We start from the raw sequence: 14,410 nt of genomic DNA, 5'->3' as shown, positions 1-14,410 counted from the left end.
TCGGCTCAGGCCATGATCTCACGGTTCGTGGGTTCGAGCCCCACGTCGGGCTCTGTGCTGACAGCTCAGAGCCTGGAGCCTGCTTTGGATTCTGCGTCTCCCTCTCTCTCTCTGCCCCTCCCCTGCTCACACTCTGTCTCTGTCTCTCTCTCTCTCAAAATGAATAAACTTGAAAGAAAGAAGGAAAGAAAGAAAGAAAGAAGGAAAGAAAGAAAGAAAAGAAGAAAGAAAAAGAAAAAAAGGAATAACATGCACATCAAAGACTCCTTGAACTTTCTGGAACTGGTAGAAAAGCTGAAGAGGTGTTGGCCTATCGGACAAGGTCCCCTATGTGGTCAGCATGAGACAGGTGCCCTGCTAAGCCCATGGGCAGGGCCAAGGGCAGGGACGGAGCTCGGTGAGTAGATACCAGCCACGCATCCGCACGCGTCCACATGCAGAGTGTAGCCAGACTCCTACCTCTCGGATTTCCCATCCACGCAGCGGGCGTCTTCCAGAGCAATCCCTTCCAGAGTCACAGAGGGGAAGGATAGCACGTGGGTGGCCGGCCCGTTCCAGAAGGAACCGGATGTTCAGGGAATTTGTCACCTCTGGCCACAACACCCAAGACTGTGCAGCACCCCCACCCCTGCCACCTTTCCGGAAGGCCGTGAACCATCCGGGTCGGGGGGGCCCGGACTCGGCGAAGGGAGAGGCCATTTTCTAGCTGGGTTCACCTTGCATCTCGAAGCGGTCCCACGCCTGAACGACGGAGCGGCTAGGGCCGTGGCCAAGCTGCCGAGTTCTGGTCCTGGCTCCGGCACGTAACGAGTCCTACGGCCTAAATTCATGCCGGTTGCTTTATCTTTTGCTGTCCTTCACGGCACGCTAGAGCCAATGGCAGCGGGTCCTAGTCGTTCTGAGGGTTAGAAGAACCGCGGGACGCACGTGCCTGACCTCCCTGCGGGCTTGACGGATGTTAGCTACGGTTATTATCCCCAAGCACACCACCCAGGGACTAGCCAGACCTGCTGTAATTACAATACACCAGCGATCGAAGCAGGCAGACGTCTCAGGTCGGACGTGCCATACAGCCAGGGGCTTGGCTACGTTTTCTCGAGACGCAGAAGGTCCGAGCCAGGCCGAGTCCCTGACTCTGGCTGGCTGCACCTCAGGAGAGACTAAAGAGCTTCCAAACCCCACAGTCCAAGATCCCCAGGTGATCCCGACAGGTGGCCAGGCTCACGGATGACCGAGCTGGTGGAAATCGCTCCCTGGACAGGCCAGGGAACAGAGGCGGGGGGCCGAGAGGGGCCTGTCCAAGGGCCTGCGGGCAGTGGGCGGCCGAGCCGGGCTGGCCCCCATTTTCTGGTCCTCAGGGCCCCTTGGTCTTTCCGCTCCCCCAGGGGGCCCCCCGCAGCCAGTGGGCCACTTGAGAAAAATCAAGGCAGATTCCTCATGTCCTTTGAAGTACTTTTTTTAAAACCCCAAAGATAGAAGGGTGCATTTTCTGCCAACATACTTACTTTCCTTTAAAAGAAAGCAAACTTCATGGTTTTAGATATAACTGGATCCAAACAGGAGCTTAACGCGCCGCATGGGCAGAGAATCCACTGGTTGGTGGGCTTTGTTGAGACCTTTTTAATTTAGAGGATTATTTCCCTGCAACGCAGGAGGATGTGTGCTCAGCTCCGTTCTAGAATTCATTCTTTTCAGGAGGACAAATATCAGTCTGTCGTTTTGAAAGGGAACATATGGGCATCAGATGACCATCATTCTCTTTTAATGGCAGACATGTGTTAATGAATATGTAAATGTCCAGAGGTGAGTCTGGCGAAGCTTGGCTGTTGCTGGGCAGGATTTCTTTGAAATATTCTCTGCACCAGATGGCGTTTGGGTTGCCAGAGACTGAAGCTTGGAAGAACAGGTCTCTGCTTCTCCCTTCCCGCCCTCGGGGCGGCAGGGGGGCGGTGGGGGGAGGTGGGCAGCCCCAAGGAGGAGCCCTTTGGGCTAACTTCTAGCTCACGGGCCTCCCCTGGGAGAGAGGGTAAAGAGACGCATGGGCCTCTGAGTCCAGATGATTCCTCCCACGTGGCCTTGGCCAAGACACTCACTGGCATCGCCACGGAGTGTAGATGATGTCACCTGTAGGATACACGTAACGTGCCCAGAGCCTGACAGGCAGTGGCTGTGCTGTGAGGGACAGCAGCTATGGTCACCCGGGCCTGGACTCCGCCCGCCGGCCTGACCTGGTTTTGGGCGGAGATGCTGGCTCGCTGCCATGCTGGGCTCTAAAAAGGGAACGTGTCGGGCCACAGCCGCAGAGTGGCAGGAAACAGAGCCTGCCTGCCACCCCATCATTACTGGCCCAAGAGCTCCTCCCAGGCCTCGGTCTCCCCTCACTTGGAAAGGGCTATAGACAGAGGTGCCCTGGGGCCCCTCCTGCCTCAACAGGCTGTGCCCTCAAGTGAGCGTGCAGACTCAGATTGTAACGGGCAGGCAGCGTTGAGAGGGCCCATCACCCTTTCACCATCCCAGGGGCCCTAGCCGTGCTCTAGGCCAGTTAAATGGGAGCCCAGTGGTGGGGCCTGGGTGCTGGTATCTTACGAATGCTCCCCTGGGGGGTGGGGGTGGTTCCGGAGTACAGTCAGGGCGGACAAGCGCCGATGAGAGAAATGTCCTTGCGTGGAATTGATAGTCTAGCCTCACAGATCCAAGGCCACTGGTGTTCAGGTATGAACTTGGGACAGCTGGGTTAACTGCCCCGTCCTGGCCGAGTTCCAGGCTGCCATACAAAGGCAGGGTTTCAAAGCTCAGCCGGCAGGGCCTGCTCTACTGCCCTAGTCCGGAAGCCGTAGATTTGTCCGAGAGTCTTGGGGGTCAGGGGTCAAGGCTAACCTGGGCTGTGAGCCTGGTGGGGCAGTTCTGTACACGCCCACGGGCTATGCCTAACAGGGTCCTAGTTCAATAGTACACCCACCCGCGGGCTGGGAAGGGCAGCCTGCTGTAGGATGGCTCCGGCCTCTCTCTGACAGCCGGGTCAGCCAGCCGGGTCAGCCAGCCGCGGGCTCCCACCCCTTCAGATCTTCGATGGTCAGCAAAGTGCTAAGGACGGGTCCAAAGATTTTAACAGCCACTTCGTAACCAGCCATTTGTTGACGGCTGGCTCCGTATCTGCTGAGTACTGCCTCCTTCACGTGCATCAGCCAAATTCTGACTCCCATAAAGGGTGCCCGGTCGGTTAAGCTCAGCCGGTTAAGCCTCCGATTCTTGGTTTCGGCTCAGGTCATGATCTCACGGTGTGTGAATTAGAGCTCCGTGTCGGGCTCCGTGCTGACGGCACAGAGCCTGCTTGGGATTCTCTCTCTCTTCCTCTCTCTGCCCCTCCCCTGCTCCCTTGCTTGTGCTCAAAAATAAATAAACTTAAAAATATATATGTGTGTTTATTTATTTTTGAGAGAGAAACAGAGTACAAGCATGGGGGGAGGGGGCAGAGAGAGAGGGAAACACAGAATCCCAGGCAGGTTCCCGTTTCCGAGCTATCAGCATAGAGCCTGACTGATGCGGGGCTCGAACTCATGAACCGCGAGATCATGACCTGAGCTGAAGTTGGATGCTTAACCAACTGAGCCACCCAGAGGCCCCCCCTCCAAAAAAAAATTTTTTTAATAAAAAAATAACAAATTCTAACTCCCATAGCAAATGAGGCAGCGGGTAAGGTCCCAACTTTATAGATAAAAAAATAAGCTCGGTAACGAGCTCACGTCCTCATCAAGAGTAAAGTTGCTAAGCCAGAATTCACTCCCTCGTGGAAGGGGTCCAGTTGGCCCAGATCTTTCTGCCAAACCACCCTGCCCCCTGGCTCCCCAGGTGGGCCTGAGGCTGCCAGTTACGGGAGCCCACTGTCCAGACTTGCGTCTGTCGGTGCATGGGAAGCCGGGTATAGCTCTTCACAGCCAGTCCTTTCAGCTGTGACCCACCGCAACAAAGCTCAGCTTGAGACCTCAAGGGAATTCTGCTTCCAGCTAGGAAGCTACAGCTTCTAGAAGATCAAGTTTCCCAGTGAAAACTAGAAAAACTGAGCAACTCATGCATGCACATTCTCTCTCTCTCTCTATTTGAGGGCATCTGAGAGCTCCTGAGACAGCCATGACTTAAAATAATATTAATAATCAAAAGAAAGAAAAAAGGGAGAGAAAAACAAAATCGGTGGGATAAATGGAAAATAAATATTAAATGGCAGATTTAAAACCTAATATATCATTATATAAATGTGAATAGACTAAAGGCTCCATTAAAAGAACCTTTATTTTGGGATGCCCGGGTGGCTCGGTCGAGTAAGCATCCCATTCTTGATTTGGGCTCATGTCATGATCTCACGGTTTGTGAGTTCGAGCCCCGTCAAGGTCTGCTGACAGCACAGAGCCTGCTTGAGATTCTCCCTCTCTCTCTGCCCCTCCCTTGCTCACACTCTCTCTTTCTCAAAAATAAATAACAGGGTTTGTTTTTTTTTTTCAAACTTTGAAAAGAATCTTTTTTTTTTTTTTTTTAATTTTTTTTTAACGTTTATTTATTTTTGAGACAGAGAGAGACAGAACATGAACAGGGGAGGGGCAGAGAGAGAGGGAGACACAGAATGGGAAGCAGGCTCCAGGCTCCGAGCCGTCAGCCCAGAGCCCGACGCGGGGCTCGAACTCACGGACCGCGAGATCGTGACCTGAGCCGAAGTCGGACGCTTAACCAACTGAGCCACCCAGGCGCCCCAAGAATCTTTATTTTTAATAAATTTGTTTTATGTTTTTATTTATTTTGAGAGAGAGGTAGAGAGAGTGCAAGCAGGGGAGGGGCAGAGAGAGAGATGGGGACAGAGGATCCCAAGCGGGCTCCGTGTTGATAGCAGAGAACCTGGCATGGGGCTTGAACTCGGGAACTGTGAGTTCATGATCTGAGCCGAAGTCAGACACTTAACCGACTGAACCACCCAGGTGCCCCCAGAACCTCTATTTTTAGGGGTTTGAGGTAGAATGGGGCATTCTTAGGACGGATGTCCGTAATGCTCTCCCATCTAAGAATGCACTGTTTTGTTTTGGTTCGTTATTAATGAAGAGTAAGAGACTTTGAAAGATATTAACTATTCCGGACAATAATGAAATAGGTCCAGGGGCGCCTGGGTGGCTCAGTCAGTTAAGCGTCTGACTTCGGCTCAGGTCACGATCTTACAGTTCTTGAGTTCGAGCCCCACGTCGGGCTCCGTGCCGACAGCTCAGAGCCTGGAGCCTGCTTCGGATTCTGTATCTCTGCCCCTTCCCCGCTCGTGCTCTGTCTCTTGCTCTCTCAAAAGTCAACTTTAAAAAAAAATAATGAAAAAAGTCCAAAAAAGGACATGTAGAGATGGCAGGCATTTGAGGTTGAAAAAGCCGTCTCAAGCTCAGATAGCAGAGATGCACCAGAGGCAAGGAGAAAATCACGGAAGCAGCCGGAGACAATGGGCAGATCGCGCTCCAAAAACAATCAGACTGACAGCAGACTGATGGAGACAGAAGGCGGCAGGCTAATACCTTCCTGGAGGGTGGGGAGGAGGGGAGGGGAAACTGTACACCCAGAATTGTAAACCCACCGAAAGTATTTTTCAAAGATGAAAACGAAAAAAAAAAAAAAAAAAGGCATCAGGCATACAAACGACCACCAAAGCCTCACTGAAGAAACTCCTGAAGGATGTACGTTTGGGGGAAGAATGTGATCTCAGCACAAAGAATCAGGTGCTGTCAGGAGTCGTCAGCAAAGCAAGGGCCCTAGGCGGGCCCCTGAGCTGCTCCGGGAAACCTCTCCTTCCAGGTCTCAGCTGTACCGCCAGCTACTCTGCCTGGCCTTCCATGGGAGCTTCCTTCCAGAAATGAGTTTTCATGATAATCTGGGGGCTATTACAAAGGACATTGCTTTCCTAGCACAGTGATTCTCAAGTGCAGTTTGGAGACTCTTCCGGGGCCCCACATGTCCAAACTATTTTTCTGTCCAAATTATTTTCATGATATTTGCCTCTTGCACTCCAGTTCCTTCTATGGGGAACCGTGGGGATTTTCTAGAGACAACATGATGTGTGATATTGCAACAGACTGAATGTAGAACCCGGGAAGAGAATTCTTCTGTCTTCTATAAAGCTATACATTAAGGAAGATTTACAAAAATGTACAATAGTGTTACTCTCACTGAACTTTTTGTTTTAGACAAGCTATTTTTTTGTAAAAGAGATGCTGTGTCCATATTCATGGGTTTAGTGTAATTTTAAGATGAATTGGCAAATTTATTTTTATTTTTTATTTTTTAAAATAAGCTCTATACCTAATGTGGGGCTTGTACTCACAACCCTGAGATCAAGAGTTGCATGCCCCACCAGCTGAACCAGCCAGACACCCCATGAATTGGTGAATATTTTCAGATTTCCTCGGTTTTTATTTTTACAGGGATCTTAAAATTTTTTAATGTTTATTTTTGAGACACAGAGACAGAGCATGAGCGGGGGAGGGGCAGAGAGCGAGGGAGACACAGAGTCCGAAGCAGGCTCCAGGCTCCGAGCTGTCAGCGCGGAGCCCGACGTGGGGGCTTGAACCCACAAACCACGAGATCATGACCTGAGCGGAAGCCGGATGCTGAACTGACTAAGCCACCCGGGCACCCTGGGATCTTATTAATAAATATCATCCACATAACAAAGCTCTTTAGGGTCCTCATTAATTTTAAGAGTCTAAGGGGTCTTAGGACCAAAAAGTTTCAGAGCTGCTATTTGAGAGCAATAAAAATAAAAACTCAAACAGGTTCATCCTACCAGCAACTATGAAGTTTCCTCACAGCGGAGCATAAAATTTCCTTAGTCTTTCACCAAACAGACTTTCATATTTTTTCCTACTTTTGCGGGCAGCTTTGAAGAGTATGCATTCAGGTTTTTAAAAACGTTCCTCAAGCTTCTTAATTTCTCTCTGTTTAAATGCTAAACACGACGCCCTTAACAAGCTTAAGAACAACTCTCAAAAGATCAAAAGTGACCCACCAGTAACTTCCCTGCCTACCAGATCAAAGAATAACACTCTTTAAGGAAATACCACAAAATCTAGCAGTCAAAAACCTAAAGTTTACAATGTCTAGTATCTAATAAAAAATTACGAGACATGTGGGAAAGTATGAACGCGTGACCCACAAACGGGAGAGAAATTGTGGGAAGCAGACCCAAAAGTGACTGTCTTAGTAGTGAGCGCGGGCTGTTGTAACAGAACACTGCGTGGCTTATACACAACACAGATGGATCTCTCACGGTTCTGGAGGCTGGAAGTCTGAGATCAGGGTGCCAGCATGGCAGAGTTCTAGGGAGGACCCTCTTCCTGGCCGATTGACATCTCCTCGCTGTGTCTTCACTTGGTAGAGAGCAGAGAGGGGAAGCAAGCTCTCCCCTGACTTTTTAATGTGTATTTATTTTGAGGGTGGGGGGTAGGGGCAAAGCGAGACAGAGAGAGACAGAGAGAGAATCCCAAGCAGGCTCCTTGCTATCAGCATAGAGCCTGACTTGGGGTTGAACTCACGAACCATGAGATCATGTCCTGAGCCGAAACGGAGTCAGACGCTGAACCGACTGAGCCACCCAGGCATTCCTCTCCTGTGATTCTCATGAGAGTCCACTCAGGGCGCCCGGGTGGCTCAGTCGTTTAAGCGTCCTACTCTTTTGGTTTTGGCTCGGGACGTGATCTCACGGTTCATGAGTTCGAGCCCCACATTGGGCTGTGTGCTGGCAGTGCAGAACCTGCTTGGGATTCTCCGTGTCCCTCTCTCTCTGCCCCTCCTCCACTCGCATTGTCTCTGTCTCTCTCAGGATACATAAACTTCGAAAATTAAAAAAAATAAATAAGGGCATTAATCTCATTCACGAGGGCTCCACATTTATGACCCCATCTTGTCTTAATTATCTCCCAAAGACCCCACCTGCTAATACCATCACATGAAGGGCTAGGGTTTCAACATACAAATTTTTAGGAGGACACAAATATTCGGTCCCTAACAGTGAGAGGGATGATTAAATCAGGCAAGGATATTTAAACAGCTATCATAAATGTGCTCAATATGCTCGAAGATTTAAAGGCAAGAGGAACCCAATGGGAGAGAAACTGAAGATATTTTAAAAAGACCCAAAATGGTACTTCTAGAGATGAAAATTACGGTATCTGAGATAAAATTTTAACTGGATAAAATAAAGAGGAAATAGAATACTGCATGAGAAAAGATCAGGAACTAGCCACAGCTCAGAAACTATCTAAAATGAAAGACGCAAAGAAAAAAAAAAAAAAAGGCTGTAAAAGAAAAACTGAATCAAGTGACCTATGGGACAGTAGCCAGAAATCGGAGGTTTGTGTCACTGGAGTTCCAGAAGGGGAAGGGAGAGGCCGGAACAACTATCTGAAGACATAACTGAACATTTCTCCAATTTGATGAAAAACCATAAACCCAGAAATTTCAACTCCTCAGCAAGATAAACACAAAGACAGTGACACCAAAAGCACATTATAATCAACTTGATGAAAACCAGTGATAAAAAAAGGAGATCTTAAAAACAGCTATAGAGTTTAAAAAAAAAAAAAAAAAAAGACACATTAGGAAAAGAAGAACAAAGACAACAACAACTGTAGATTGCTACCAGAAACTATTTAGGTCAGAAGATAATAGAAAAATTGCTCTCAAGGAAGAAAAGAAAAAAGCCATCAACATAGATTTGTGTACATAATGGAAAGATCATTTAAAAATGAAAGCAACACTGGGGCGCCTGGGTGGCTCAGTAAGCATCCAACTTCGGCTCTGGTCATGATCTTGTGGTCCGTGAGTTCGAGTCCCATGTCATGCTGTGTGCCAACAGCTCAGAGCTTGGAGCCTGTGGCAGATCCTATGTCTCCCTCTCTCTCTGGCCCTCCCTCGCTCACACTCTCTCTCCCTCTCTCTCTCTCAAAAATAAATAAACATTAAAAAAAAAAATGAAAGCAACGTAAAGACTTTTTTCAGACAGAGGGGGGAAAAAGCCAAGAGAATTTATTGCTAGCAGATCTAGGAGGAATGTTAAAGGCAGTTTTTCAGGCAGAAAGAAAATGATACCAGATGGAAAGCTGGATCTCCACAAAAGGAATGAAGAGTGCCAGATACAGTGAATAGCAAAACTTGTGGAATTCAGATACAGCTGTATTTAAAGGAAAACTAGTAGTCTTAAATGTGTGTCTTAGAAAACAAATACCCCTCTGTGTCCTTCACAGCAATCAAAAAAAGGTCAGGAATATGTGAAATATAAGCAGGTGGGAGAAAGCAAATAACCGATGAAAGCAAAAAATGAAATAAATGAATGTATCATTTTTTAGAATCCCCAGTCAAAAAGTTGTTTTTCAAAGCAGACTTCCGCTAAGAATGATCAAAAAATACAAATAGCACCTGCTACCAATGTCGACAAAGAAGATATAACTACTCATGCAACAGATAGTAAAAAGGTAAAAAGAGCCTTGTCCTAAGGAAATAAATGCCCACTGAAGTATTTAAGGACAAATTAGCATGATGTCTCCAACTTCCTCTCAGTGATTCAGAAAAAAACATACAAAGCAGCAAATGGGACAAAGCGTTAATGCCGGTGAACTCTGGGTAAAGAGTACACAGGAGTTATCTGTACTAAACATGCAACTCTGTTAGTACGAAATTATACAAAAAGCCATAAAGTAGTGTAATGATGATATCGCAACCTTTATGTCAGTAATTTAAAATTTAGATGACGGGCACCTGGGTGGCTCAGGTTCGTGAGCCTGATCTCACAGTTCGTGAGTTCGAGCCCCGTGTCGGGCTCTGTGCTGCCAGCTCAGAGCCTGGAGCCTGCTTCAGATTCTGTGTCTCCCTCTCTTTCTGCCCCTCCCCTGCTCATTCTCTCTCTCTCTCTCTCTCTCTCTCTCTCTCTCTCTCTCTCTCTCTCAAAAATGAATAAGCATTAAAAAATAAATACATAAAATAAAATAAAAATGAGATGAAATGGACAAATTGCTTGAAAAAGTAATTTACTAAAACTGACACAAGAAAGAGAAAATGTGAACAGTCCTGTGTCTAGTGAGTAAATTGAAGTTTGAATTAAAAACCTTCAACACAGGGCGCCTGGGTGGCTCAGTCGGATAAGCATCAGACTTTGGCTCAGGTCATGATCTTGCGGTTCGTGAGCTCGAGCCCCGCGTCGGGCTCTGTGCTGGTGGGGTGGAGACTGCTTGGGAGTCTCTCTCTACTTCTCTCTGCTTCTCCCCCACTTGCACACGCTCTCTCAAAATAAACACACTTTAAGTAAATTGAATAAATAAAAACTTTCAACACAATATGCACACAAACATTCCGGGTACATAATGCTTCACCCAAGAATTCTTTCTGAACAATTTAGGAAGAAATTACTCCAATGTTACACAAACTCTTCCAGAGAATCAAAACAGGCGGAGCGGATTTTGTAACTGATTTTGTAAAGCCAACATAACCTTGACTTCAAAACTTGATAAAGACATTACAAGAAAAGAGAATTACAAGTGAATGTCTTTCATGAACAATAACGCAAAATCCCTTAGCAAAATATTAGCATATGGAAAGGATAATGTCCCAGAAAAATTTACAAATTAAAGATTGTTTTAACATTTAAAAATCAATGTAGCCTATTTAACCAAATCAAGGGAAGAATCACATGCTTTTGATAAAATCCAATCATCATTCATAGTAATAAAACTTTCAGAAAACTAGGAATAGAAGATCATAGAGGGCACCTGGGTGGCTGAGTCAGTTAAGCATCTGACTCTTGATTTCCCTTCAGGTCATGATCTCAGGGTTTGTGGGTTTGAGCCCCGTGCCAGGCTCTGTGCTGACAGTTCAGAGCCTGGAGCCTCTTCAGATTCTGTGTCTTTCTCTCTCTCTCTGCCCCTCCCCTGCTCATGCTGTATCTCTGACATAAAAATGAATAAATGTTAAAAAAAATTTTTTTTAACAAAAAAACATTATATGGATGTCCGAGCAAGAGCAAAAAGGTAAAAAGGGAAGTAAAAGGTATAAAGAATGGAAGAAATAAGACTGTCATTCTTTTTTTTTTTTTTTTTAATTTTTTAATGTTTATTTGTTTTTGAGAGAGAGGGAGAGACAGAATCTGAAGCAGAATCCAGGGCTCCAGGCTCTGAGCTGTCAGCACAGAGCCTGATGTGGGGCTCGAGCTCACGAACTGTGATATCATGACCTGAGCTGAAGTCAGACGTTTACCCGACCGAGCCACCCAGGCTCCCCTGTAAGACTGTCATTCTTGAAAACATGATTGCACATATAGGAAAATCAAGAAATCGGTCGATAAACTCTTTGAATAATTTAGAGTTTGCTGAATACAAGGTCAATATGAACAAATATCAATTGTATTTCAACATATTAGTAACAAACAGGTAGGAAATGGAATTTTTCAATATTACTATTTATAGTGTTATATGTGTGCCTCGTACCCACACACGCACACACACACACACACACACAAATGCTTATTTGAATGAAACTTTTATTATTGGAATAAAACTAACAAAAGAGAGGCAAGATGCCTACGCAGAACACGGTCAGTATTGCAAGAACTTCATAAAGACCTAAATAAATGGGTAGATATAGTGTTTTGTGGATTAGAGGCCTCACTATTCTAAACATGCCAATTACTCCCAATTGATCTATTGCAATTGAAAGCACAGCAAGCCTATTTGGGGCTTGTGGCAGCTGACGGGTTGATCCTAAAGTTTATGTGGAAATGCAAAGAGCTGAGAAAAGCAAAGACGAATAAAACTCCAGGATTTCTCCTACCAGACATCAACAGTTATCATAAACCAACACTGTGATGAACAGGCCACTAGGACAACAGAGTTTAGAAATAAACCTGCATTTGATTCGACAGATGTGACAGCAGGGTGCTATAGGGAAAGGATTATCTTTACTAACTGGTGCTGAGCCCCCTGGGTATTCACGGGGGGGGGGGGGGGGGGGGAGGGGAATAAGTTTTAACCCTCAGATCACGTACCCTATAAAAATTTTGACCCTGATGTTATACAACATGCAAAAATCAAAATGTGAAAAGCAGAACAATAAAGAAAAACACTCAGCAAGAAATTTTCATGACCTTGGAATAGGTAAGGATTTCTTCCTTTTTTTTTTTTTTTAAGATTTCATCTTTAAGTAATCTCTATACCCAACGTGGGGCTCGAACCCAAGATTAAGAGTCACGTGCTCTGACTGAGCCAGTCACGGACCCCGAGATTTCTTTTTTTTTAATTTTTTAAAAAATGTTATTCATTTTTGAGAGAGAGAACGTGCGCGGGTGTGAGCAAGCAGGGGAGGAAATAGCAAGATAGAGAGGGAGACACAGAATCTGAAGCTGAAGCAGCCTGTGAGCGGTCAGCACAGAGCCCGAAATGGGGCTCAAACGCATGAACCATGAGATCATGACCTGAGCTGAAGTCGGACGCTTCACCGACTGAGCCACCCAGGTGCCCCCAACACCGAGATTTCTTAAATAAGACGCAAAAACTCTTAACTATAAAGGAAAACAGTTGGTAAATCGGGTTACATTAAAATTTAAAATTTCTGTTCAGCAAAAACACCTTGGAGAGAGTAGAAAGGTAAGTCACTGAGTGGGAGAAAGAAGATATTTAGTTACATGTGTGTGCATGTATGTATATAGGTAACACCCACACATACAATATGCGCACATACACATATTTGAAAAACATATCTGGAACTGAAAAACAGGTCTCTTACAAATCAATCAAGAACTCTTACAGATCGGTAAGAAAAAGGCAGACCACGTAACAGAAAAACGAGCCCAAAGAGGAGCTGTCGCAAAAGAAGTTCTCGAACGGCCAGAAAACACACAGCAAGGTGTTCCACCTCCTTCGATCCCATCAAGCACACTGCAGATTACACTGGTGGCCACTTACACCAACAGCAACGGCGAACGTGTTTTAAGCTGACAACACCAAGTGCGAGCGAGACTGGAGCTCCTGGAACCCTCATACTTGACTGTTGGGGGCAAAAATTGGGGTGACCGCACGACAAACCCGCTGGCCGTGTCTGCTACAGCTAACCAGTTAAGTGCCCATGGCCAGCAATTGACGCTGAGATCTCTACCCAAAAGAAACGAGGACGTAGGTTTACCAAAACACAGGACGAGAATGTTCCGCCCTGCATTATTTGTGCCCCCGTCCCCAAAAAGTCTCCAAGTCCACCCAGGGTTGACCAATTGCCGTATTCAGCCACACGGATGAATCCAACAAACATAACGTGGAACGCACGAAGTAGGCAAGCTTATAAACAGACAAAACTAACGGATGGTAAATGGCTTCGCTTGGGCTGCGGTAACCATAGACCCAGGGGGGCTACAAACGGAAAGGAATCACTCACAGTTCGGGAGGTCTGAAGGTGCTGCAGCAGGTGGGTTCCAGTGAAGGAAGGTCCTCTTCCTGGCTTGGAAACTCTTTCTCTTGTAAAGGCCCTGATCCCAACCTGAGAGCCGCACCCTCAGGACCTCAATCTAACCCTATCACCTCCTAAAGGCTCCACCTCCAAATGCCATCCCACTGGGGGACAGAGAGTCGATGCATGCATTTGGGAAGGACATGAACATTGTCCACAACAGGGAGGGAAGTCAGGAAGCAGGAGGGATGATTGACAGGGGGACATAAAGGGGCGTTCTAAGGCACAGGTGTGTTCTATTTTTCCAATTGAGGTGTAATCGACATGTAACATTAGTTTCAGGTGTACGTAATGATTCACTATATACGTTGTAAAATGATTGCCACGGGAAGTGTAGTTCCTGATCTTTGTGCTGTTTTCACAGGTATGTGTGCTTTGTAAACGTTCAACAAGCCGTGCATTTATCATTTGTGTCCTTTTCTCTGTGTATGTTACACTTTTCACAAAAATTTGCTCCAACGAAAGAGAAGAGACGGGGAAAGTGGGAGGGGGTGGGGAATAGAAAAAGAGAGAGGAAGGAAGGGAGAGAAGGTGCCACATCTTCCAGCTATGGAAACGGGGCTGACAATTGGTCCCACCAGGTCTCCAGGTGCCCGGAGCACGATTTCCCAGCATCGGCCTCAGCAAAGTGCATGCAGGCAGGGTTTGGTTGGGACAGATGGCTGGAGGAAGGCACCAGCGCTCTCTACCGCCATCCCCCTTCTCCTGAGGGCTTGGATGTCACTCAGCCTCGCTCCCAACTCCGTGCCCGCTCTCCCCGGGTGGGTGAACATTTTCGTGCCAGCCTCCGGATAGAGAATGGGGATTAATTTGATCCTGCACCTGGGTACCTCTGAGCGGGCAGGCCTGGGGAATGAGCAGGTGGACTGCGTGCGTGAGCTTGCAGAGATGTGGCTGACCTCCACCTCGA

This window comes from Panthera tigris, chromosome D2, assembly GCF_018350195.1.
Source record: "Panthera tigris isolate Pti1 chromosome D2, P.tigris_Pti1_mat1.1, whole genome shotgun sequence".
NCBI lineage: Eukaryota > Metazoa > Chordata > Mammalia > Carnivora > Felidae > Panthera > Panthera tigris.
Note: the sequence above shows the minus strand (reverse complement) of the source record.